A 26,833-nucleotide genomic window follows, 5' to 3' on the forward strand; every position below is an offset into this window, starting at 1 on the left:
GGGGGGGGGGGGGGGGGGGGGGGGGAGGTGCCAAGAGTCATCTGGAAATCAAGGGAAGGTTTCTCCTTTAAAGAGCAAACATGAAAATGGATCTGTTTCAACCCCTGCACCAGGAATACGGAGAATAATGCTTATGCCACAGAAACTTGGTGGTTTTTCTCTCTGGCTTTCTGATTATTCCAGCAGGTGAAGGGGCTTTCAAATTTGATTCACTGCAATATGAAATCAGAAAGGCAACCACAGCCGAGATAAGAAGCTGACGAGGACTGACAAAAGGAACCGTGGAACATCTCCCCCAGTGCCGAGAAACGCCACGTGCCAGCTCCCCACGGTGGGAACTTAACTGGCGATTTTCAAGTTGGAAAAAAAAAGTGGGGGGGTGGGGGGAAGAAACGCTGTGCACAAAAGCACCAAGCACGGAGGTTGCCTTTCATTAACAAAAGGCACTTGTGTTTAGGCTGCAATTAGAAAACCAAGGTTTTAATTAAACAATTACATAAAGTTAGTGTGGCTCCCCATATGGGCCAACACTTCCCCAGTGTCGTGGCGTTAGCTTGGCGACAAGCATGTACAGCTCCGGCTGTTATGAAGGGGAAGAAACTCATGACACAGTGTACGTGTGACTATAAAGCTAGACCCTGGACCTGTCTGCCTGTGGTTCCCTGCTTCGCTCTAGAACGAAGAAGCCGGTGAGACTGACACGAGCATCTGCGCTGGGCGGAACGACCGCAAGCCGTCAGCAGCCTGGACGACCCCCGGCTGAACAGGTGAGATCACTCAACGTGTCTGTGGGGCGTCATGGGGGCCTTCCGGTGCCCCCAAGTGAAGAAGCGCCTCTCTACCAAAGCACAGGCCAGGTGCAGCTAGCTCACCGGCAGGCTCCTTTTAACTAGGAGGGATTCTCAGGGGCTTAGAAACCTTCAAACTCCCAAACCACTTCTGGGAGGGGAAAAACAGCAAACTACTTTTTCGCCCGCCGCTTTTACCCTCCGGGGTCGTGGCTGCCCAGGCTGAGGGAAGGTGCATATGGGTCCCAGGGCCCAGATTCCCAGGGAAGACTGAGGTGTCGATGCTCCCTAAGCCCAGAGAAAAGTCCCCGGTGGCTCCCAGCCATCAACACTCTCCAAGGTCAAGAGCTGCGCGAACTAACCTAAAACTAGTTCTTCCAGCATCTGCAGGAGCCTTGAGAGAAAGAGGGTGGCCACCTTCTGCCGGGTCCTGTGAATGAACAGCCTGGGCCTGGTAAGGGAGATTTCGCCAACGGCACGGGGCCTGGCTTAGAAGAACAGACGTGCAGACTGACCAGCGTTCACCCCCTGCCGGAGCAGCTGATACGGGAACTCCACACTGGCACCTGCAGGCCATGCCTCAGACCGCACCTCCCCGGGAGCTCAGTGCAGCCAGTGTTCCAGAATTCCACCTTCCCCTGGCTTCCCAGCCTCCACTGTTTGGAAATGCTTCCGGCTCTGAAAACGGTTATGTCAAATGCTGAAGAATCCGAGATGGCCAGTCAGCTGACACTGATGGATGTCCTCAGATGTGCCCGGTGCGGGGCTATCTTCCAGGCCTTTCTCATCAAGTCATTGAAAGAAGCCTTAGTAACGGAGCCCATTATTGGCAAAATGCTCTACCCCATATAATACCCAAGGCTCACCGAATTACAGGGGAATCAGTACGCTCTGGGTTTCAGAATCCACCAACACCATTTTGGTTTTTCAAGAACAGGGAAGTCTCCAGACTGCCTGCATAATGGAAAAATTAAAATAACAACAACTGTAACTAACCACACTTAATTTGAGGTTAAAACAAAAAGCTGAGGAGTTCTTTTTCCCCAGCTTTAGGCTACTGCCCTGCTAGGTTTTTAAAGAACGAGGAAATTTAGGATGACTCTCAAGACTGGGTAACTGACTCATTCCATCAAAGCTGAGAAGCCAAGTCGCCTTCCAGAATCCTTCATTTTCCAGACAAAGGAAGGTCTTTCTTGCGGTTTGCATCACCTGATTGTGTGAACTGCCTAGGACGGCAGGGAAGGGGACCACAGCGCTTCAGCCTGAATGCAAGGCAGCCAATCAGAACTAATCTCTACCCTGGAATTAAATTCTGCCTCTGTTCCCTGATCTGGTGCCCAGTAGGGCTCAGGCAGGGCGGGGGTGGGCTCGCTTCCCTTTATTCCCACCCCAGCCTGTACCCCAAAAACGAACAGGGAACTTTCTGGGCAATGCCCTTCAACCCAATCAGCCACAGAAGAAATTATTTTAGAACAGTTCCAAAACTAAATCCAAAGCAACGAACTTCACTTTATGACTTATTTATTTATTTCTTCCTTCACGAACAGAAGGTTAATATAAGAGCAACTCCTTGGCAAACCTTTAAGGGTAATTCAAGCGACACTGATGTGAATCAATGTTCCCTTTGTGAACACATTACTTGGCAGAAACTGGCTTTCTGTAACCCCCTTAAACCTAGCCGGCCACACGAGGAGGGGAAAAAAATGTCCTTCAAACAAAAGGATGAGGTGAAAATAAAGAGCGAGTCGACTGCACTTTATTCGCTTTCATAGAAGCAAATGGATCTGGTGCTTTTATACATTAATCAATCAATATCACTGACTGTACGTCAGCAGGGTAGCCAAGTTATGAATGACCTTTCTGGCAAAGAGGACACTTTTAATGCTCATAAGACTGCTCGTGGCTTAGCAACTTTCCGAATTTATGCCTGCATGATTACCCCTTAGAGGCGAGTGGCCGTGAGTGCTGCACTAAATATGGCAAGGTTTAGTCGTTTCCAATTTGTGCCGAGGAAAGGAGAGACGCGGACGCGCTGCCCCGTTTAGGCACCAGCTGCTGCAACCTGGGCGAGGTAGAGGGCAGAGGCGCGGGCAGCACGGTCCCTGACCGGCAGGCAGGTCTGGCTCCCCTTCCAGAAAGCTGGACGGGCCTCCCGCTCAGCTGCAGGCCAATCCCACCAGGGCAGTTCCAGGGAGCTAATCTAGAAAGCTACGCCCAGCTCAGCTCCGGCCTCTGCCTGCTTCTCACGCTCGGCTCCCGAGGCCACCTCACTGGCAGGCAGGCAAGGCTGGCCACTCGGGGACCATTCCCAGGCTGCCCCCACGTGCTCTCCCCGCTGGCTTCTACCTGCACCCCTGCAAGCCCTCCACGTGCTGACTGGATGCCTCCAACCAGGCGATACAACTTCACGTTTCCAAAAAGAGAACTAACTTGCACCTTAAGTTTGCTTAAAAAAAAAAAGCAATCCACAGAAAGGCATTTCTACCAAAAAGATGATGCTGACTTACTCTCCCTAGAAATATCCAACTCAGATGAATAAACAGTTGGACCAATCCTGTTTCTCCCCCTCACCAACTCAGCCATTCCCTCCACGTCCAGCAGGCAGGAGAGTTCTCTGCATTCCATTCCTTGTGGGTGGAAATGGGGCAAAGGCCTGTCTGTGGGTGTGGGTTTCCATGACAACCATCATCGGCTCAGTGAGGCCACATGGGGGCATGAGACGAAAGCCCACCGCCCATCACCACCTCAGCTGTCTCCCTGCAACTTCCCTTCTGCACTTGTGGTGGGAATCTTTGGAAATCTGCTGGTCCATCGACAAGGCCCCACTTTTTTCTGTCTCCCATTGAGGGAAATATAGACACAGAGGGAAGTTAAGATAGAGCTTTAACTTCACGTGAATTGCAGCAGACAAGACCACAGGCTGAAGCTCCCCATCTTCCCGAGAACACAGGCGGAGTCCAGGGCAGGAGTGAGCTTTACCGACACCATTCTGCAGTCTACAGAGAGTTGCCCGGCCACACAAGAACCCGCAGGACACTGGTCAGGGACAGTTTGATTATGGCCACTTCCGGTCAGGGACATAAGAGCACATCTGTCTGGCTGCTGCTTGTTCATGGTCTTGAAGTCAGGAGAGTTTATTTCAGGAGGACCCAAGCCCAGAGGTGGGACCTACTCCCAGACAAGAGGTTCAGAGGCCGGTGTACAGAAATGGGTGACAAGTAACAACACCAACAAGGAGGAGAGAAGCTTATTTTTGCTAAGTTCACTCTTGTTTTCCCTTTTCATCACTTGATCAATATTAAAAACTCGTCCCTTTCCGCCTCCTTCGTAATTTATAAACTTTTAAGTCACCTTTGGAGCTGCCGCCTTGTGGGTCTCCCTGCCCCCGTAGGACAGCCTTTGGCTAAACCCTCAGTCACCCTTGCTTTTCAGATCTTTACCCAAGCCTGTCTGTTCCTCCGACATCTCTCAAGTTGCCTTTACAGCCTCGCGGTGTTTTCCCAAGTTACAAACCCCGCTTCCACCACTTTTCTTCACCTTCTTCTTACCTGGCCAGCAGCAACTAGCCAGTGTCAGCTTGCTCTTCACTTTCCCATTCAAACGACGCAAACCCACGTCTGGCTGGCAGACACCTACGTCCCCTGTGCTGTGAACATCTACATGGCTCTTCTGGAAGTGCCTTGGTACCTACTGTTCCCTACAGCTACAGGGCTGTCTTGTCACAGACTGTTTGTCCTACAGCACCTCCCCCTTCTCCATATTTAAATCTCTCTATAAAGAGTAATTGCAGCAAAGATAAAGGGACGTTAGGTCTTTCCTCTAAGCATGTGGTGGAAACACTCACATTAGTAACAGAGCAAAGTGAACATAAGCCCCAGGACGAGGGCAGGCAGCAACTCAGACGCAGACAGGCCCCCTCACTGTGGCTGGGCACAAGCATGGCCACGCGGGCACCCCTGCAGCTCCAGACGAGAGAACGGGTCCCAAGTGGGGTCTCAGGTTAGTCCTCTGAGTCTGTACAGCGAGACCATTCCCCACTCACACACACACTTCCTGACACCAGTGAATCCTTACACTTCAGGAATTTCAGTCTCACGAAAGCAAGAGAACAACCTGACACCCGTGAGGAAGCCCCAAATGCCTCCCTGCAAACCAGAGTCTGGGACTGGAAGATCACATCAGAGAAAAATCCCATCTGAAAAAAGTGAAGTCACCAAGGGGCGAAAGATGCAAGAACGCGGAGTCCATGTGTTTTAAAAATTCGGCACAAGAACAGGTGTAACTAGTTTCTGTCTAGTTTTCTGTCTTTCACTCCTTGAAACAGTAAGCTCTATGAGGACAGGAATGTGGGACAAACTGCATACCAGGCAACCTATGGGGAAGTCCGATCACATCAGGTGGATGACTGACCTTGCAAATGGCTCCAGTGTCACTGAGTCACATTGCTGGTGTCCATTAGGACCGCTAGTTCCAACAACTGTGGCCTAAATCAGATTCTGAATCAAGAATGAAAGCCATCGGTCATCCACACGGCAAGCTTTTTGGAAATACCCAGACGCTACAGTTGAGCTCAGGGTCACCTCCCACCCACAACAAACGAGTGTTCCCACCGCCAGGGCCGGCTCTTCCCAATTCCACCAATGGCCCCGGGATCTCCATCCCTTGGTGGAGCCGTGTGCCCTGCGGGTCAAGGTCACTGTTATGCCATTCATGCTTGTTGGAAGCATGAAATGTGGAGCAGGGCTCCCACTGCCCTCGAGGGTAAAGGAAATGCCACCATGAAGATCCTGCGTGACTCCAGAACAACGTGAGTGGAAGAAACAGACACGGAGCTTCTCCGAGCTCAACCCCCTCCCACAGGAAAGACACGGGCGTGCGAAAGCTACAGACCAAAAAGATAATGCGACGCTTCCGGCCATGAGATGCCCTAGGAGGAGGGAGAAGAGAAGGAACAAAGACATCATTGTGGCCAGAAAAAAACGAAAATCTGGCAGGGCTCTATCCTAACAAATGATCCCAAAATGAAATGAGACTAACCTTTCTCCCTTGGCAAACGTACTACAGGCCAAGGCACAGCCGTTTTGGGGAGAGAGAAGGAGAGTGAGAGTGAATGAGAGACAGAAAGAATGTGCATCAGCTCTGTGCCAGACTTCATGGTAAGGATGAAACTTTTCTGTCTCTTCTCTCACTTAACTGTCATATGAGAATTACTGAGACAGACCCCAAACTGTGCCCGAGTGCCCCTTTTACAGATAAAACAACCGATGCTTTAGAGGTGTGCTATTGGGGGTCCCTGAAGTAGACACGCGGGATTTTTTGTATCCATGCAGTTTTTGGGGGGTGAGGGACCATCTTGTGTATCAGATTACCTGGAAAGGTCAAGAATCCCTGGATTATGTAACTTGACCAAAGTCAGCCGGCACAGAAAAGCCGGGATCTAAGCTACCGTGTGATTTTTAAAAGGTCTCGAAACCAGGTCTGATCCTAAAGTCCCCCAAGGTTTACTGCGAGACAAAGGAAGAGAACCTAGACGTTTCCTTGGAGTTGAGGAGATGCAGAAGCAGAGGACGTGGGCGCTGGGTCACAGCAGAAGGTCTGAGCACATTCACGGGGCTTTTTCACTCTAACCCAGAGGTTCTTCAAAGCGATTTCAGCTCTTGGAAACGTTCAGTGTACGAGAGCGACCTTTCTTCGTGGAACCCCCCCCTAGTCCCCTCCTCCCTGTCTGCATCTTTGATACAAGCACAGACCCGCCGACCTGCAGCCCAGCTCTCCCTGAAGTCAGAAAATGACCTGGGGATGACAGGAGAAACATCAAATACCCAGATTCCCTAAATTATAGTCTTTCTGGAAGGAAGTTCTGCAGAATATGAATCGCCATTGTCTTTGGGGAGGGGGAAGTCCCATCCTTACAGGCTGTGGGATTTCCCAACCCCTCATACACATTGCAATTTTACAAAGAGTAAGCATGTCTTGCTTTCCTTAGTTTGGAGGGTCTGGTGTCAAGTCTCACTAACCCAGCATAAGACTATCCGGTCGGCGTCCTTAGCCCCAGCCCTAAATGTTCCGGAAACCTGTCATCTGTGACTCTGCTGAGAAAAGCACACCCTTAGTTCTACTCCACACAGCGAATGACAGCAGGGTAGCATGTTATGTGATAACCCTGAGTAGTTTCACTAAATTTAGAAAAACCAGAACTTCTTAAGCAGGGTCGGGGAAAGTCGAGAATAGCATCACCCAGATAAGAGAACAAAGGAAAGGTGCACTTTATCAAATGAGAGAGGCGCGTCCTGGGTCACCCTGAGTCGGAAGACACGTACTGGCTCTGGAGTGTGTCCCCCTTCTATCCAGAGGATGGAGAGACACACGGAAAACCTTTTGGAAGACAAAACACGCCCAGCTCTGAGGGCCGTAGGAGCAGTACTGTGTGTAACGCTGCTGTGAGCTAGTGCCCCCTTGGAGCCAATGAGCAGGCAGCCCCACTCTTCCTCCATTTGTTGCTGATAGCAGTTTAAACCTGTAATCCACATTTGTTTCGGATGGACCATCTGTTTTTGCGCCTGTCGTCATTTCCTGTCAAATTTCTAGCCAAGGTGAAAAGCAGCGGACCCAGGGAGAGTACGATCTTTCGCGGAAACGAAAGAGAAATGATGTTGTACGTGACCAGGCACTTTTTTGTCAAGGTGGCAGCTTTCCTCTTCTGATGGTGCCCCCGGTCAGTGCACAAACCTGCTCAGGTGGCTCTTCTGGCGAGTTCTCACTAAAGGTCGCAAGGGGGTGAACGTTTAGAGACGCAGGAAAAAGACAGCGGCAGTGGGGACACAGCAGCGTAAGTGCGAGGGGCAGCGCAGGCTCAGAGCTGACCACAGGACCCACAGGGATCCAGCGAGAGGACACTGGCTGAGCTGCTCGCCAGCGGCACAGATCCTGGACCAGGAGCCACGCAAGCCGCATAGGACACGGTCCCTGCTCCACAGAGGTTTACAATTTTAGGGATGAACAGTCAGCAGATACTAAATAATCAGCCAGACAAGGCCGTCAAATCTTTTCGGAATATGAGATAAATAAACAGTACGTAATTATAATTATGTGTAAGGCTCTATGGTACAGATTAAGCAGTATATTCATTAAGAAAACTGGGAGACGAGGCCGATAAAGTGCTTTCAACGATAACTTCCCTTCCTACCCACACCTCCATCTTGACTCGCTCTCTCCTACTTATAGCGCCAGCACCCACCTAGGGACCCATGCCAGACACCACACAACCATCCTTAGCTGCTTTCTCTCCACGTCTCCCAGATGGAACCGCCTAAACAGAACTAAGTATCTCACTCGTACCACCATCCGCCCTTCCCAATTCCATTAGCACAGATCCTCACCTGTCACCTCACATGAGCTTCACCTTCAAACCCTTCCATCTTCCACCCAGGAGCCAGTACTGCTTGCCTAAAACAGGGTGAGGTCACATGACTCTGCTAAGTACAAGCACCTCATGGTTCCCGGTTCCGAGAGGGAAGTCCAAACTCCCTTCCTCATGGAGAACGTGGGTCGCCCCAGTCCCCCTGGGGAATTACTTCCACCCTATCCACCGGCTCACACGCCACGCACTGGCCACAGAGAACATCCCATGCCCTTTACACGCTGGCATATCAGCAGTGTTCCGAGTCCGTGTCAGTGGTCTTTTTAGGAATCTTTTCCTGTTAGACAGTGAGACCCCTTGGGCACAGAGCATGTCCCGTTCCCCTTCGGCTTCTCCGTCTCCTTTGCTCCACCAAGGGCTCAGTAGACCTCTGTTCACCTAAGGAGTCAGGGAGACAGGGCCCTACTGTATGTACAGCCTTGAAGATGAAGGGAGGAATAATCCCCTCCAGAAAGGAAGACAGGTAAGCATGGGGCAGGAATTCTAAGAATGGACAGGAGAAACAGCTGACCACAATTTGATGCAAGAAGAAGAAAAATGAGGAGGCCGTATTTCCACCAGAGCCAGTAAGAGGAAGGAGTGGAAGGTGAAGAGGAAGGAGGCTGTGCCTTCCGAGACATCCCAGGGCAAAGAGGGGCCTTCTCCCCTGCGCCCCTCAGAGACAGGGCAGAAGACGGAGAGTAAAGGAACAAGGACAGAGAACTGTATTCGATTTAGCAGAGAGGAAACGAAAGCTCATCAAATGCCCTCACTAGGGCTTACGTTAAAGTACTGCGGGACCGGAGGAGGGAACCAGACACACCGCACAGCAGGATGCACGCCAGAAGCCCCACGTTCCCTTCTGCACTCTGCACTCGGCTACCGACCCATCCTGCTGGAGCTTCCCACAACCAGAGGCCCACTTACATCCGAGCACACCGACGAGATCAAGAGGTGCCTGTTTTCCAAAAATAATGGAATTAGAAATGAATTAAGATTTACCCTAGTCCCAACTTTCACATTCCTAAGACCCTGCCCTTCAGGCTCTGGCCAAGCTGGCGCTTATCTTCCTTCTTATACTAGAACCACTTCTTTGGTTCCTTTCAGTGTCCCTCATTCACTCTACCATCAGGGGCATTTTTGAAAATTCTTTTCACTCTTTCAATATTCTGGACTGTCAAATTACTTAATCCTCTAGAAACTGGTAAATAATACATAAGCTTTAAAAATCAACTTTAATGACTATACTTCTTTCTTTTTGCCAAATATTTCTACCTATTGATTTTTTATTACCATACATTTTTCCAAATAATCCCATTTAAAAATTCAATTCCTTATTGAATACACTCAATGTATCCTTCCACTAGATTCTCATTAGTCACAAAGGGGAAAACAGTGACTTTACAATGGATAACTAATCACCGTAACTACTGCCTCTTCACTAACATAACAAAGTAATCACTATCTGTCACCATAGCTAACTGATCAAAGTAGACATCATCAATAAAGAGACAAATCCATACCACGTCCCTTCTGATACAATGCACTAGGAAGAACAACATCACTTTTTGGGAATTTCTACCAAAACGCAAAGCCTGATTCTAATCATAAGGAAACATCAGACACACTCAATTTGAGGGCACTCTACAAATTAACTAACCTCTACTCATCAAATATGCTGAGGCTGTAAAAGACAAAGGAAAGAATGAGAAACTGCTCTACATTACAGGACTGTAAAAAGAGATGGACGTCCAAACACAACTTGTGATCTGGGATTTTTTTCATATAAATGGTATAACTGGGAAAATTTGAAGAAGATCTGTAGATTACCAAGTAGTTTTGTATCAGTGTTAATTTTTTGATTTTGACCATTTTTCTGTGGTTATGTAAGATAATGTCCTTGTTCTTAGGAAATACACATTAACATATTTGGAGATCAAATGGCACTATGAAATATACTCTGAAACGGGCAGAAAAAAATAAAAATGTGTATACCTCCGTGTGTGTGTGTGTGTGTGTGTGTGTGTGTGTGTGTGTATCCGACCTACATAGGTATGTAGACAGTAAGTGTGTGTGAGAGAGAGAGCAAGAGAGCTTGAGAAAGCAAATGTGCTCAAATGTTAACGTTTGGGGAATCTGGGTAAAGATATATGGGAATTCTTTTTACTCTTTACTTTTCTGTAAGTCTGCAATTACATCAAACTAAAAACATTTAAAAAGTACAAATTGAGAGGTGGAGACAAGGTGGCAGAGTAGAAGGACGTGAGCTCACCCCCTCTCACAAAAACACCAAAATCACAACTAACTGCTGAACAACCATGGACGAAACAAACCTACAAATTGAAAATAAAATACAGTAAGATTCCTAACATCTCTAGTCCAATTATGTATATTTTTGTGTTAAATATTGGCAATTACACACATTACTGCATAAATATTTTAGACTGTATGCAAATTTCATTTACTATTTGTTTTCAAGTTACTAATGAAAATGTTAAATAAAAACAAAACTTTCACCAGCATTTGCAGTTCCCCTCAACACATATAGCCCAGAAATCAATAATATTATCCCTGCTTATTAGTCTTTCTTTTAGTCAGGGTTCAACACATGTAAACATTTCTCTTTAGGCTCAGAATCGGATAAGGAGGTTATGGAAAAGACAGTAGTTTTGATGTATTTGTTTTTAATACACCTATGATATTCACACTTGCAATCCTGTCTGTCTCTCAAAGGGGCAGATTGGCGTGGCGGAGGGGAGAGCGCAGGAAGCTAGATACAAATGATGGAAGGAAATGGGTCTACAGCTGGTGGTCCTTGCCCAGGGTCCTTTGTCTGGCTGAATCGCCTGGCTCCCTGGCCCCCGACCAAACTCCTGAACTCGCCCAGAATGCCGAGAATCTTACTCTACCGGGAACAGGTCCGCTTGCTTCTTGGAGCTTCCCTAGTCGTTCAACCCAAGAATTCCTCACACCTCAGAAGGCCCAGGATCTTCAATTGCCCTGCCCTACTATCTAGTGATTACCATGGATCATCTTGAACTGTGTTAATCGTGTGTGTGTGTGTGTGTGTGTGTGTGTGTGTGTGTGTGTGTGTGTGTGTGTGAAATCCTCCCGAAAGACAATAGGCAGGGGTCATTTCTCCTATTCTTTCATACTTTTCCACAGAAACTAGTGTTTACACTAACAGGGGCTTAAACAACTGAAAAGCTCAACACGCCCCAGTATTTCCAGAGCAAAAATGGGGGAAAGAATGGCCCCTGAGTCACCTTGAAACGATGCTTGGAGAGGATGTTGAACGTTACTGAAGTACATTTAAAGCCTCCAGAATATAAGTTTGCATTTGCACAACACAACTTCCCTTTGCAATGAGGATTGACATACATTATTTCCTTTTATCTTATTAGTATGATGGGATTTGTTCTTGATGAATCCGTAGCACTACAGTTACTCATCATCATTCCATTATCACTACAGGTTTATAGATTTTCCCCTTTATTACTCATTTTATTTTTTCCATCAAGTATATTTCATATACGAGATAGTAATTACCAACTTCTCTATTCCTTACACTTAAAGTTTGCCTTTTTTTCCCCGATCGTAAAAGCAATAAGTGCCTACTGTTGAAAATCTTGAAAATACAGAACGTGTGAAGGAAGTAAAAATCGCCCATAGTCAGTGATAACACCTCAATACATTTCTATATACTTTAAAGGAAACTAGGACAATTATATATGATTTGGGGTCTTGCTTCCCGTCTATTGAACTTTCTTGGATACCCTTAAATATTAATATTAAAGAACATTATTCCTAGTGGCTACCCAGGTTTCCACCACATTTTCATAACACAGTTGACTTAATCCCCTCCTTATCTTTTAAAAGATGTGTGGCAGAGGCTCCTATCTGCCTTCCCAATAACTGCTCTTCCTTGTGACAGAGCACTCCTTTTATTCGGGGCGGCAATACCCCCAGTTAAAATCTGCATCTCCCAGTTTCTTCTGTGCCCAGAGAGTGTCACGTGGCCAAGTTCCAGCCAATGAGATGCAGGAGGAAGTAACTGGGTGATGCTTTGGGGAAAGCTCTTTGAAGAATCGAATTCAGGTGGTGCCTGTGCTTTCCCCTTCCCGCTTCCTCCCGCCCAGAGCACAGATGGAGCGGCCATCCTGAGACGCTGAGGACAGCTGTGTGGAAAGATGGGCGGAAGCAGGGTCCCTGCTGACCCTGTGCGGCCTTCACTCCTGCACTTGACTGCTCTCCTCCCAAGTCTGCTTGTGTGAGGGAACATGAAGCCCCTAATTCATGTAAGTACTCTTGGGGTGCCTCTGCAACTCACAGCTGAATGCTGTGAGATAAAAGAAGAGATGTATTTTTGTTTCCCCACCTTCTACTGTCTTCAGAGTCTACACAGCTTTGAAAATATGAGACTAAGACCTCACATACAAACTAGAAATTCTGTGGAATAGCCAGGTCTCTCCTCCTCTCATGGAGGGCTGCCTAAACTGTGGGTAAGAGCCTGCAGGGAATGACTCGGGCCTGCGTTTGTGCATTTCTACTGTTCACACAACCCCAGCTGACAGTGACCACGAAAGCTGCCCCTCACTGGTTCGAGTCACTCTCATAAGACAATTCCAAAGTGACAGGCTGCTGCGCTGTCACTGACACTCTCCTGCCTGGACACAGCCTGCTGGGCACAACAGGTGCCTGCAAACCTGGGACAGTCTCTGGCTCGGGCTTTCCTTCTCAGAAGACACACTTGGTTTGGGAAGCCTTCCACCCAACACAGCTCCTCATGGAAGCCCGCAGACCCCAAGGGAACCTGTATGGAGCATGTGACAGCCCACACGGCCTGCCAGGGGCCAGGTCATTCACTCATGCTAGCGGCTGGGTCGAACCCTCCTCAGTGCAGTTTCTGCTTGATTCGAGGAACTGGAGTCTCAGCCCCCACTAGGAAAGCTGCTTCTCTACTAATGAACCACCCACCACCCAACAATGGCAGAGAAAGTACTGTAAAGCCTGAACGTATCCCAGAACTTCAAGACTGGTATGTATTAAGGTTAAGTGAGCTACCTGCTTAAGTCAGGTTTAAGGAGATGACAATGCTTTCATCCCACTGCTTTAAAAAAATGGCTGAAGTGTGCAAGTCCAACTTCCAGCCTCGATGAGAACACAGGCGTGAACACAATCTCATCATTCCCAGGCCATGCAACATCCCACCTGGTCTAGGTGATGGGATTCCAAACAGTCATGCCTCCATGGGGCTTTCCAGTCACAGAGGCGAGGGAAGACTGAGCTGAGGCCAGGGGTGACTCCAGTCCACACCCAGGTGATTTGGGACAATTCACTTTGAAACAAGCTTCTTTTATTGCCCTAAACGGAAACTTAGCCAACAGTCCCGTTCCTCTAGGATCCTACCTGCTCTGTTTCACCATCATGTATATAGGACAGTTTTCCTACCCCCAAAACTAAAGACTATTTTTATCCCAACTTTGCTGTTTCATAAAACACACACAACACCTCAGGGATTTTGACCTAAAGTAAGTCTTCAGAATATCCAGGTTCATACATTTCATTGTTATGATAAGGGGTAGAAGAATCTAAGCAAATTCTATTATTCTCTATAAATTTAGGCTTCTCTATAGCTAGAAATGGCTTGGGGATCCAGTCCATTTGAGAACCATGATAAAGTAAGACAAGAGTTGAAGCTTCCTCTCTCTCTCTCTTTAATGAACACCAAGAGCTCCCCATGGCAAGTGTCTGCTGGAGGGGGCCGGGAAGCTTGGGAGATGCCGGCCACGTTTCAGGGTTGTCACGGCATGCCCCGGTCAGACCACCGTCCCCAGCCACGCAGCCACTTCCTCCCCACGTGGCCGTCCCCTTAGAGAGTTTATTAACCAAGTGCTTGGGGGTTTGTGTGTATTTATATTACCTCCTCTTCTCTCCCCTCTGTTCTACCAGGGCACGTCGGGGGAAAAAGTTATGATAAACTTTAATAAAAACAAAATTAAAATGATTAAACCTTTCATATCCGTTACAGATAATCTCTCTTCTGCTGGCTGGTCAAATCTGGAAGAAAACAAATGCAAACCATAGCTTACTGCTGCTTTTCAATCCAGGTCCCCCCTCCCTGCCCAAAAGAAACAGACAGAAAAGGCTGCCTGTGGCCAGATTTTCAAAATAAATTAGATTTGTCCTCACACACGGCAGCCAGGTGTGGCTGAAACTTTCTTTCCAAATATCCAGGATATATACCAACATCCTTCCCTCCAGGGCCCTTTCAATGCGAGCCTGACAATCCCAAAGGGACCAGGACCCCGAGCGGGGAGGAGTGACCCCCGTTATTGAAAAAGAATCACTATTTCCCATTTTAAATTTACTTAGCCGTGTAATACTGCCTCATAGAAGGGAATGAAGGCCCTGCACCTGCACACCATCTACTGGAAATACACACACACCCCAGTCTGCATTCCTGATTAAAGCAAGCCCAGGAAAAAACAGTATAGTAGGGCACAAATCTTCCTGGTCTTATGGGTTCTAAGGAAGTCTTCAGATCTGCCTGGGGTCTGGACACATGTCCACGGAGAGAAAAAATGGCTGCAGAATTAGATCAGGCCTGTCTGTCAAAGGCTGGCTAGACACGCAAGTCAGAGCGAGGTCATCAGCCACCCAGGACGGGATAATGACCTCTGGACACGCAGCACCAGGGACACCAAGAGAACACAGGTGTTAGGGCACTGCACACTTTCTGGATTATGACACTAACTAGTGAAATGGAATTCTTGTCCAGGGAATACACATCACCCTCTGACACACCGAGACGCTGTGTGGAATATGAACGCCTATCAGAAGGTAGAGGGCAGGAGGAGATGGAAGGTTATTACTTCGCTCTAGTCATCCTAACACATACCCCGACCAGAGCCAGTTTCTCACTCTTCACATATGGTGTTTATGTTGTAGTAGAGACAGCTCATCCTCGAGTCCAAAGGACACGAGTCTGTCCTGTGCTTCACACTTGCGTGATGACTCACCACAAGTGGATTTTGTTTTATGAAAAAACCGCTGACCCCTGGGCTAAACCAGAGAACTCCGAAGAGCTACTCTGATCCCAGTTCAAGGTCAACGTAGCCCCTTCCACTTGCGGTCATCCTGGCTCACAAGCACCCTGCAGAGACTGCACCCTGTGGTGCCCCCTCTCCTCCCTGCCTGAGGGGCTCCTTTACTTGGGGGTGATGGGGAGGGAGACAATTCACATCTGTACGACAGTGGACATGCAAGTCAGTTTCCATGGTAACCAGAATAGTGGAAGTTGCACTGTCACTCCCCTGCTCTGACCTTTCCCATCTTGATGGGAGCAAATTCCAAATCCCCCTGCATCCTGCCAGCGTCCACAGGACCGGGCTGCTTGGACCACAGCTCCCAGCCTGCCAGCCCTCTGCCCGCCTTCCCCGCTGCTCCTCCAATCAGCCGAGGGGCTGCGCACTTGCTGGGCCCTCTGCCAGGGCCGCTCCCGCTCAGCTCCGATGTCACCTGTCACCTCCCCAGAGCGCCTTATATAACACCCTGCCCCGCCTCGCTCTATATTTATAGCACCTTGCACACCTGACATCATCTACTTGTTTATCTGCTGTCTGTCTCCCCCTTACTAGGGGGCAAAGTCCAGACTTTGCATTCTCTCCCTGCCGGCGGCTTTCCCAGAGCCTAGAGTGGCGTGTGGCCATACTAAGGACACGCCCATGCATGCAGGATTAAAGAGCTCCACTTCTGGACTCAAACCAGTCGCTTCTTCCCCTGCCGTGGTTCTCTTCTAAAGCAAGGCAGGGCTTCCCTGGCGGCGCAGTGGTTGAAAGTCCGCCTGCCGGTGCAGGGGACGCGGGTTCGTGCCCCGGTCCGGGAAGATCCCACATGCCGCGGAGCAGCTGGGCCCGTGAGCCATGGCCGCTGAGCCTGCGCGTCCGGAGCCTGTGCTCCGCAACGGGAGAGGCCACAGCAGTGAGAGGCCCGCGTACCGCCAAAAAAAAAAAAAAAAAAAAAAAAAAAGAAGCAAGGCAAGTCAGATACTGCCTTTTCCCTACTTGGGCCTCATCTTCGCCTCTTCATTTCCAAACTCTTCAGCACTTGCCCATCCTCCTGATACCTCATTTCCCTCCCTTTGTCAAAAATCACGGCCCCAATTTTGATTTTGTTCTAAATTTAACTGCCTACACAGACTTCATTGTTTTGTTAATAATTCAAGACCCCCCAACCCAAATTCCAGCTCGCATCTACCGCAATATCAGCGTGAAAATGTCTGGGGCGGACACAAGCGTGCCTGGCCCATGGCCGGGCCACACCCTCATCACTTCAGTGCCTCACACAGCTCCCGGTACAGACTCCCACCCAAGCCCACCAGGGCAGGGCTGCCCTCCCCATTCTGTGTGCTTTCTCAGTCCTTCCTGGGTTGACTCACACAAGAAAATCACAAAAGGGTTTTGAATATTAGGAAAACCGTGCACACCATCTCCAGTTCTCGGAGAAGACCAAGGCTTAAACTCTGCTGGCTGGAGAGTCACAGATAATTGCTGCCCCTTCTCTCACCTGTCTGACGGGGTTCTTCATTTCTACCCTGGGAGGACCCGGCAGTGGATTATACTCCTTTCTGGATACGAAGAAGCCTGTCCCTGGGACAAAGCACTGCTCGTCCCTTGGATGAGGTCGTCAGCCCACACGATGGAGGCAGGACACAACGGGAAGAGCGCTGCCCTGAGCCTCTGTCTACGGCAGCACCACCCATGAGAACGTCCCGAAGGACGTTCTTCCTTCTGTCTGCACTAACACGGCAGCTCCTAGTCACACGTGGCACTGAGCACACAGTCTGGAACGGGGGGAACCTGGAGACTTGAGACCTACGATGGCTGAGAAGCAGTGAACATGCCCTGCTTTACACTCTTGCAGAGGAAGGCCCTTCTGGAGGTCGGCCGTGAAACCTGCATCCCAGATTCGCATCTGGGAAAGCTGAGGGTTGGGGAAGAGGATGTACCTGCCCTATGGACACATGTGAGGGGTGGGCCCGAAATGAAAAGGGTGAAAACTCACACACTGGGGCCTTTATCCTGGAGGATTTGACACAGATAAGGTAAAAACCACATGGAGTCAGAGTCCTTCAGGTACTTCCGGCAACCGAAAAAATGCTTTGGATGGAAGCCCAACCAATAGACACCATGTAGAATTCTCTACCAAAGCAGGTCGTAGAAGGTGGAAAGGTCTAGGGGGCGGGGGTGGGCACTCACTCCAGCCAGGACAAAAACCAAACAGGGCCACTGAACACCACCCACAAATCCACAAGGGAGCTGTGCTTGTCCTTGAAAGCACCAGTGGGTAAAAGAGAGGAGTCGCTACTGCCATAGATCCTCCCACAAGAGCCTCATACGTGACAGCCTACTGGAGAACCCTCGACAAGGGCAAGCTGTCCCCAGGCGCAGACTGCCAAGTTTCACAGGCACGAGACTATCCCTACATGGGGCTGGCTGTGCCCCTGGGGCCCATCAGTGGAAGGTTTGAGCAGAGGCTGTGTCAGGACAGGTGAGAAAAGACTCCTGGTTCGACGAGCTCAGTGGGCACAGCACTCTGACCCCTTGCCTGATCTAACAAGGGGACTCCTCTGGAGTCCTCTGCCAGGAAGCTTGCTCTGTTTTTTCTTCACAGGCCAAGGCCCTGACCGAGGACCAAGGGCTGGGAGCAGGAAGCTACGGAGGGACCAGCAGGTCCTGACAATGCTGCGCGAGGGCCGCGTCCAGGGTCTCACCACCACCCTCCGCCTCTGCGCCCACCTCCACCTCCTGCTCTCCTTCCACATCCAAAAGGACCACAGATAAAGAAACAAGACACTGGCCTCAGAGGTCAGAGAGTCAATGTTACGGCTTGAAATGTGTTCCCCAAATTCATATGTTGAAGCTCTAACCCCCAACACCTCAGATGTGACTGTATTTGGAGAAAGACCTTTAAGGCAGTGATTAAGTTAAAAATGAGTGTTAGATTGGATTAGGGCTCACCCCGACTGATGTCCTTGTAAGAAGAGGACGTTATGACATACAGAGAGACACAGGGCTGAGCACAGAGCAAAGACCATGGAAGAAGAGAAGCAGCCGTCTGTATGCCAAGGAAAGTGGCCTCAGGAGAAACAAAACCTGCCAACACCTTGGACTTCCAGCCTCCAGGACTGGGAGTAAATTAAGTTCTGTTGTTTAAGGTACTCGGCCTATGGTATTTTGTTATGGCAGCTCTAAGCAAACTAAGGCAGTCTGAAAGGACAAACTCTGTCCTAAGCAGAGGATTTTAACCCAAGGAAAATGGTGAGAGCAAAGCACATAGATTCTTTTTGTGTCTTCATGAGAGGGCAACGGATCCGGATAAAACTGAGTTAAAACAACAGGCAGGCCTGTTCCAAGAAAAATCGCATACTGTCCAATTTTTAATATTCTAATTAGAGCAGAAGTCAAGGATCTTTTAAAAGCAATAAATAGCTCTTTTTATTAACAAACACACAAAAGGTCTCAAGATATAGTCTTGAGGTATAAAACTATAAAAAAAAAACTATACAAAAAAAAAAAAACAAACTATACAAAGCCCTTTAACAACCACTCTGAAGGATACATCTTTACAAAGTCCTTCCCAGCTCCCTCAGAACTGCTAATGGATTAGGCTAAAGTGGCAAAACCCAAAGTAAGAGCCTATTTGAAAACATATTTCTCCCATACTGAGAAAAACTGAGGGGAAAAAAAAAGCAAAAAGAGAAATGGGAAAGCAATAAAGAACACACCCTACGCAGCCCGGCAGAAAGCAGGTGGCAGGTAGGCACCATATTCTTTAAAACGGAAGCCAAAGAGTTTTATGGAAAATGCAGCCCAAACCCAGCCTGGACCTGCAGGATCCCAGGGAGGAACCCAAAGCCAGGGTAAGTGTGCCATGCGCCCTCACAGCCGGCCAGCGCTGTCCGTCAGAACCTTCTGAACTGTTCTAGAAATCTGTTCTGTCCACCAAGGTAGCCATGAACCACATGTGACTAAGAAGCACTTGAAATTTGGCTAGTATGACAAGAGAGACTGAATTTTAAATTTTTATTTAACCTTAATTAATTTAAACTTAAATAGCCACAGGGGGCTTGTGGCTGCCGTGCAGAACGGGCAGACAGAGACTCTGGAGAAGCCTCCTTGCTGCTCTCAAGGGATCTAGAAACCCAACGACCAGGGGACTCCGGACAGCGCTTATTCTGATTTGGGAGGCCAGAAAACTTTCCACTGCTAGTCAATGTTTGAAAAAATCATGTGGGACTATTATAATTCTCCTAATTGGGTCACAGTTTGAAGGGGCTTCTTCCTTAACATCTGTAACTCTGAGAAGAAGGCTTTGAGCTATTTCTGTAAGCAAAGAGACAGATGCATGTTCTATTTCCCTGGCCCCCTGCCAAGGTCAGGAACAAGTTTAATATAACTAGCCCAAGAAATGGATTCTTTAGACATTCCTAAAGGCAAAACAAGTACAAATCTTCCTTTCTCTTGAAAAACTACATTTGGGCAACACAGGAGGCGTGAAGTGCTGGGATGAGGGTCTGCCCACGTGGCGGAGGACAGTAGATGATGACCGCCCCATCCTGCTACCGCCATCCCCAACCCACATGAAATCCAGGTGCACAGCCCTAACCCCAGCCCAGCGCAAACACTGACTCACTGGCTAGCTACCCATGTTCATCTGTCAAGATGCAAACTTTCAAGCTCCTTGGATACCCCTTTCAAAGGTGACTTGGCAGAAAAGTTTCACTGAAGTGATACTTGGTGTGTCATGACATTCTCTGTCTCCCTTGGGGATCCCTGTGTTTCTGGGCTCTCTGACATGCTCACAGCCCTAAACAGGAGACCCCTAATGCTCACCCTCAATATCCCCCCTCCAAAAGGACCCCCAGTCTCTCCTAATTCCAGTTACCATCAGCGGGCGCCTTTTTTTCTTTTATCTTTTTGCTGTGCCCCTTGGTATCCCCCTCCCTGGAAGGGAGCAGCCACAGCGTTGCTACCTCTCAGAGTGGGCAGCGCAGGGTGGCGATAAGGGCACACACCACTACCTACCCAAGGGGACAGCATGCAAGACAACTAGAGCCCCCAGCTGAGGACAGGGCTAACCGGGCAGGCAATGTCTAGCCATACATACAGCCCAATATATAGGCAATGTATGCTCCAGGGCTATATACTGAAATAAAACCAAAAAACCTCGACAGCTTTGAACCTCCCATGAAAATAAAGCAACTAGTAAATGGTGGATCCAGAGTATCAAAGGGCGAATAAATGATAATCACTGCAACTCAGGCTACTGCAGCCAGGTCTCAGATAATTTCTAAAAGGTGGAATGTCTCGGTGCAGACGCTCGTCTCTTCTGGAGAAGACAGAAGGGAAACAGAGTAGGTGGGAGGTCGTAGACCCTGGACCCACTGCCCAAGGACTATCCTGGTGATGTCACATCCTCTCCAGAGGGACCCCTCCAGACCAGGAGCACGGGACAGCAGTGAACCAGCACCCCGCACATGTCCATCTTCCAACACACCAGATCATTAGCATACTTTGCAGAGAGCAAGCAGAAAACCTTAACTGTCCTTAATTCCCCAGTTCAAGAAAGCTCCTAGATAACGGCTCTTGGACTTCTTGCCTGGTATCCACATCATCTCCCTGACTCTGGCTTCATTATATCCCTAGCTTAGAAGCAACAGCCTCTCCAAGATGCCTCTTCATAACAGACTCTGGCGTTCCAGGGAAGACAGTGCCATCACTACCAAGCTGTTTTGTATGGAGAGACAGATCCTTAGCTTCTATACCGGCCTGGGGTGTGGGTGCCTGTGTGTGTGTGTGTGTGTGTGCACATGCACGCCTAGGCATGCACACACGTGTGGGAGGAGGGGAGGACACACTAGCATATACTTAGAGGAAGGACTAAAACAAGGAATATGTAATCAGAAGCCATCACAATTACAAATGTAAAGGAACAGGCAATTGGCGCTGACCTTTGTAGATTGTTAGAGGACTAATGAAGGCAAATCAGGAACTCTGTTCCAACGAAAAAACAAGGCAGTATACACCCTAAGAAGTACTCCTGTGCTCTTCATGTAGATGCAAAATGCAAGCAAATCAGACAGTAATCAAACGACGTATACTTTACACCGGCAAACGGAAAACTTATCACCATGAACAAAAGACAGCCAAGGTTCACCCTCACCCCTTGGTTTCCTGTGAGCAATTTTGCTAATAGCTCTGTCAATGAGCTCCACCACTATCTGAGCTCTTGCCATGTGCCTGACACTCAGATCCCACCCATGAAACAGCCAGATATGCCAATTACAAACTATGCTTACAATGGTTAGTTCAAAAGCTTTAAAAAAATTAGAGTCAAACTATACCCTATTCTGTAAACTCCATTTTTCATTTAACAATATTATATTCTCTTTTCATGTCGATACAAAATGATGTCCCTTTATCTAAAAAAGTACACTGAAATTCACAATCCTATCCCAATAGTCCTTCATCAGGGAATGGATTTAAAACAGATAAAGTCATATTTTCTCTGCTCCTCCATGAGTGCTTAAATTTTCAGTCACCCCAATTTGTTCTGACATTCTTTTTCCATTTAACTTTTCTAGTTAGAAATACTTTATCCTACTTTTTCCCAAACCCCATGGACAAGACACACAGTCAAAAGGAAAAAGGAAAGAGCATAACTGTGCTGGTTTTATGAAAACAGTGCTTCAGAACTGGCCACAACATATTTTAGTGCTATAAGAAGAATGACACTGAAATTGCATATAATTTAGCCATTTACAAAAAAAAAATGCACTTCATATTCAGAGGGCAGCCTTATGCCAATTTTGAAAAATCAAAACAGAAACAAATGAGAAAGTGGAAAACAGTACATTTTCTTATTCTCTTAAACTGTATGAGTTAAGCAGAACTCCCTGGAAGTTGGTTCAAAAAAATAACCCATCAAGTGAAGCCGGTGAGTGTTCCAGTAAAGGTTGTCACCAAAACCACATCATCACTTGGCCAGCTGTGTCTGCCTCCCTGACCCCAGGAATTCACTACCTTGAGCGCCAAAGATGTGTCAGCGAAGGAGGCCGCCGTCTTCCGCTCCAAGCAAAATATTCCCCTAAACTCTGAATGAGCGCGCCCTCTGTAAACTGAGCCACCGTCCAGTTGCCCCGGATGCCTGGGCTGGCGTATTATGCAGTGGACCCACACCAAGAGCTGAGAGGAGAGCAGCAGCTGTGCTCCCAACTCAAAGTCTCGCACACAGTAGGTGCTCAATGAAGAATCATTAAATTACTTCTGTGCGATGTTCGGAGGTTGACGTCTCCGTGAAAGAAGTAGTTAAGGCGAGGGTAAGAGAAACAGGAGGAGGAAAAGGAGAGGAAGGCTGAGGACAGAAACACAAAGCACCTCTTGTCTTCTGGAAGCCCTGGGCACTGATAGAGTGAAATTAACTACAGTTTCACCCGGGAGCCAGAAATGCCTTTTTAATAAGCAAACAGGGAAGCTGATCCTACACACGATCCACCTACGAGAGCTTTCCATCTTTCAAGAGCTTCTGGTCAACTAAGGAGAAGCAAACAGCCGAAGCCAGCAACTGGGAGATACAACCCAGGGTGTGGCCACAACAACAGGCTTTCTCTTCCTTTATCTGTGTGTGGGGATGAAACAGAAAGGCTAAATCCCAACAAAGTCAGGAGAACACTTGCTCTTGCAGAAAATACACTCAAGCCACAAACTGAAAGGCCAGGTCACACACAAAAAACGTGGGGATGCAGTGAACCTCATCTAGTTTGGTCACTTTCTTTTCTCTGAGATGTATAACTCCAAGACATGCTTTTTTAAGTGCGAAGGCCGTGTGTGTGTGTGTGCGCGCACGCGCGTGTGTGTGTGTGCACGCGTGCGTGCGCGCATGTATGTCTGTAGCGAGGACGAAGCCCATCACACTCGGTTAAAGACAATATAATACAGGACTCAGCCTGCCCACTGATGGAAGGGTGAAGCTTGCCCACAAGCAGGACCATGTAAGGGAGGGTGGACTTCTTACTAGCACATGGTCAGCAACCGAGACTCAGTCCTTTGGTGCAGCAGGGCAGGACCTAGACGCTTTACGTCTGGTCATGAGGCCTCTCAAGGGGTTAGAGGGCCCATGGTGGGTGTAAGTCCTGGCCGCTGCCACAAAGTGCTGAAGGGCAGAGGAGACCTTCACAGTTTCTCCTTCTCTACACTTCCATGTGGGCTGGCAGGCTACGTGGTAAGCCTGACTGATTGGAAAACATGTGGGCTTCAGTTAACAAGTAAGATTTGAAGAAGTGATACTTCTGTCACCCACTGGGAAGAATCCATGGTAGAGTCCACTCCATCAGCCTCAGCAAGGGAAGCCCTGCCACCTGCAGAAGGCGGCAGGAGACTGGGGTCTGAGGTCCTGGGCGCAGAGAAGGAAAGGAAGTTATTTCTGATGGCTTTTGTGTAAAACTTTCTGGTATGTGGACAAGACAGGAGGAAAGAAAAGGAAGGAAAGGAGAGAGAAAACCATCGTTTAACCAGATGATGACAGAATACCAGGAACGAAAACCCTAGACAGCGCCACCGTTTATACGCGGCTTAGAGTCAGAACAGGCAGGGCTCCTGAAAGGTGCCCAAAGATTCCCTGAGGCCGCCTTATGCTACATGAAGGATGTTTCCAGCTGAAGATTAGTGACCCCATCCTTACGTTCCAGGGGAGAAAGCTGGGAAGACAGGCATACCTCGGAGATACTGCAGGGTCGGCTCCAGAGCGCTGCGATAAATCGAGTATCACAATAAAGCGAATCACACGCATTTTGTGGTTTCTCAGGGCGCACGAAAGTTGCATTTACACCATACTGTAGTCTAGTAAGTGTTCAACAGCACGATGTCTAAAAAATGTACATACCTTAATTAAAAAATACTTTATTGCTAGAAAATGTTAACCATCCTCTGAGCCTTCGGGGGGTTGTAATATTTTTTGCTGGTTGGAGGGTTTAAAATATTGCGAGAATTACCAGAACGTGACACAGAGACACAAAGTGAGCAAATGCTGTTGGAAGAATGGGGCCCACAGACTTGCTCCATGCAGGTCAGCCACAAACCTTCTATTTGCAAAAGAACGAAGCATGTGGCGCACAGTGAAACGAGGTATGCCTGTATTTTATAAAGTTTGTGTTTACAGAACTTGAAGCTGATGACTTTCAATGTCTTAACTCTACTAGGCCCGCAATGTCCCTTTTCTTGAAGACGTTCTTCCAAGAAGTTTTTAACAGTCAATTCCCGGCGGGAGGGAAAAGGATCTATTAAAATATATAAGATGAGTTATCTTAAATGAGTTTCTAAAACGGAACCGAGTTACTGTTAATGCCAATATGAGTATTGTCTAATAATTTGTCGCTTTTGTCATTAGTAAAGAGTATAAATAAACGTAGCTAGAGCGTATGAGTGGGAGGGGCGCAGGGTTGGGAGGGAGGTGGGTGGAGAGCAAAAACATGACTCCAGGCCAAAGACAATACAAAAGGATTTTGAAATACAGAAAGGAAGTCTATCATCTAGACTAAAGTTGCTCATACACTTCGGGAGGAGGAAAAAAAAAAACCCTAATACGCGTTAAATGAGAGAAACCCAGAAGGCAATGGTGTAAGAAAGCAATTCCAGAGCGACTGCATAAATAGAAGTATTACATTATAAAACAGGGAACTGTTTGTTCCAGTCCATAGACCCCGGGTGAAATGGCAGCTGTACACTATTTAGTTTGGGGCACCTCATTAATAAAAAGGGAATTCTGAGCAGAGTGAAAGAAAGAATTGAGGGGCGAAAGGGACCAGCTTTTAGCGGAAGATTGAAACAATGATGTGTGCAGAGCTCGCAAAAAAAAAAATTTTTAAACCCTGAAATAAATAGGTCTGAGTATATTGGCAGAGGAAGGAGAATCCTGTGAAATGACATAATAGCAGAATAATGGGGAATGGTAGGCCCAAACAGGCCAAAATGCCCCAGTGGGGAGCAGGGATTCCCACAGCCAGATGGCACTGGCATGTCTGGGGGTGCTGGGCCCCGTCCCTGGCTCACATGCAGAGCCATGGGGTCAGACACGAAGCACGAGCCCCAGAGATTAAGACTGAACTTTAACCCAAAGGGGCATTTACCATACACATGGGAAGGCACAGTCAGTCTTCCAGCGACCTGGAGGTGACAAAAATCATCCTGGTACCCACACAGTACTTTCCCGAAGCAACATTTCAGACTGACTGCCGGGAGGATGGGCCCCTCCTCTGTGATAATCTACTCTAGCAGGGGGGAAGCATTCTCCAATTCTGGTATATCCCACCACTGAAGAATCCGGTTTCGTTTATATGGAAAAAGGGAGCAAAGCTACAGCCAGGTGACGGAGACAAGAGCCATGGGCAGAGAGGTCCATAAGGGCTCGGGAGGGACGTCTCCAGGAAGAAATGAAGCTAACAGAGAAACCGATACAGCAGAGCCTTCGGAGATGAGAAGATGTCTATGCTGACAGAGAGCCAGCCGTGAATTAATCGTAGGTACCTAGAAAACCAGGGAAAACAAAAAAGTTGTACAAGAAGGTAAATGAAATTATAAAACTCGACATGGCTCAGCTGTGATTAATATTTATAGACTCAGAGTAATGGAAACACTGAATATTAATATGCCCCCAAATTATTATTTAATCATAATGGACGATGAAGCGAGGGGAAGATTGAGTGTGTAGGGCGCTGGGGTGTGTGGGTACCGTGTCTGTGTGTGTATGTGTATGAGAGAGTGTGTATGGATTATGGGAGGGTATGTGTGTGAGTGGTATGAGTGTGTGAGCTTGCACAACGGCATACCAGGAAAATCCACATCTTCTGGAGTCGAAAGCCAATAGATAATGTGTACAACTTACCAAAAAAAAATTTTTTTCATCAAGAAGTAGTAGTAGAAGCTCGTTAAGAAATATGGAAATAAGTAACAAAAGGAACAATTAAACTTGAAAGGCGGTGCTCTGGGGAATGGGACTGGCGGGGGCTATGCCATTTTTCACAGTAAGGTTTATATAACTTTTTGCCTTTAAAAACTTCATAAAAACGTGAATGATAATATTAGGATTAAAGTCCCCACATGGCCACGACACGTGAGAGGCCAAGAGGACGCGGCAGGCGATGGAGAGACCAAAAGGCCTGAGTCTGCAGCCCGGCTAGGTCATTCGACAGCATGCCATCGGAAGGAGAAAGAGGTCTGCAGGGGAAGTTGTGAGCCCAGCGTGTATGAGGTGGCGCCCGTGAGAGGTCCAGGAAGCTGTCTGAAGGGCACACGTGCCAACACCAGGAGACAAAGTTTCAAGAGGCTGGGAGCCAAAGGCCAGGCCTAGTGCCCAGGTGATGGCGGCACGTAGAGCAGCCTGAGGGCCACGAGCCGGGGTGTGGGGCGGGGGCGTGCGGGGTGGCGTGGAAGACAGTCCAGAGCAACAGGAGGACAGGAGAGAAACACGTCCAGGGAGGGGCGCTTTCAGAAGGGAATGGGCAGCAATTTCAAAGACCACAGAAAGAAAAAGGCTCAGCACGTAGCCACTGGGCTCGGAAAATCCGAAGTCAGCGGTGACCTTCTCA

General features: G+C 48.2%; 1 protein-coding gene across 3 annotated transcripts in view; it reads right to left on the minus strand.

Annotated features, from left to right (window-relative positions):
- The window catches only part of ZFHX3 (zinc finger homeobox 3), a 242,655-nt gene that overhangs the window by 75,801 nt on the left and 140,021 nt on the right, over positions 1 to 26,833 (minus strand). The window lies entirely within an intron of this gene.

The sequence above is a fragment of the Aethalodelphis obliquidens genome, unplaced genomic scaffold, assembly GCF_003676395.1.
Source record: "Aethalodelphis obliquidens isolate GAN/ISIS:26980383/991018 unplaced genomic scaffold, ASM367639v1 scaffold20, whole genome shotgun sequence".
In the NCBI taxonomy this organism is placed as follows: Eukaryota; Metazoa; Chordata; class Mammalia; order Artiodactyla; family Delphinidae; genus Aethalodelphis; species Aethalodelphis obliquidens.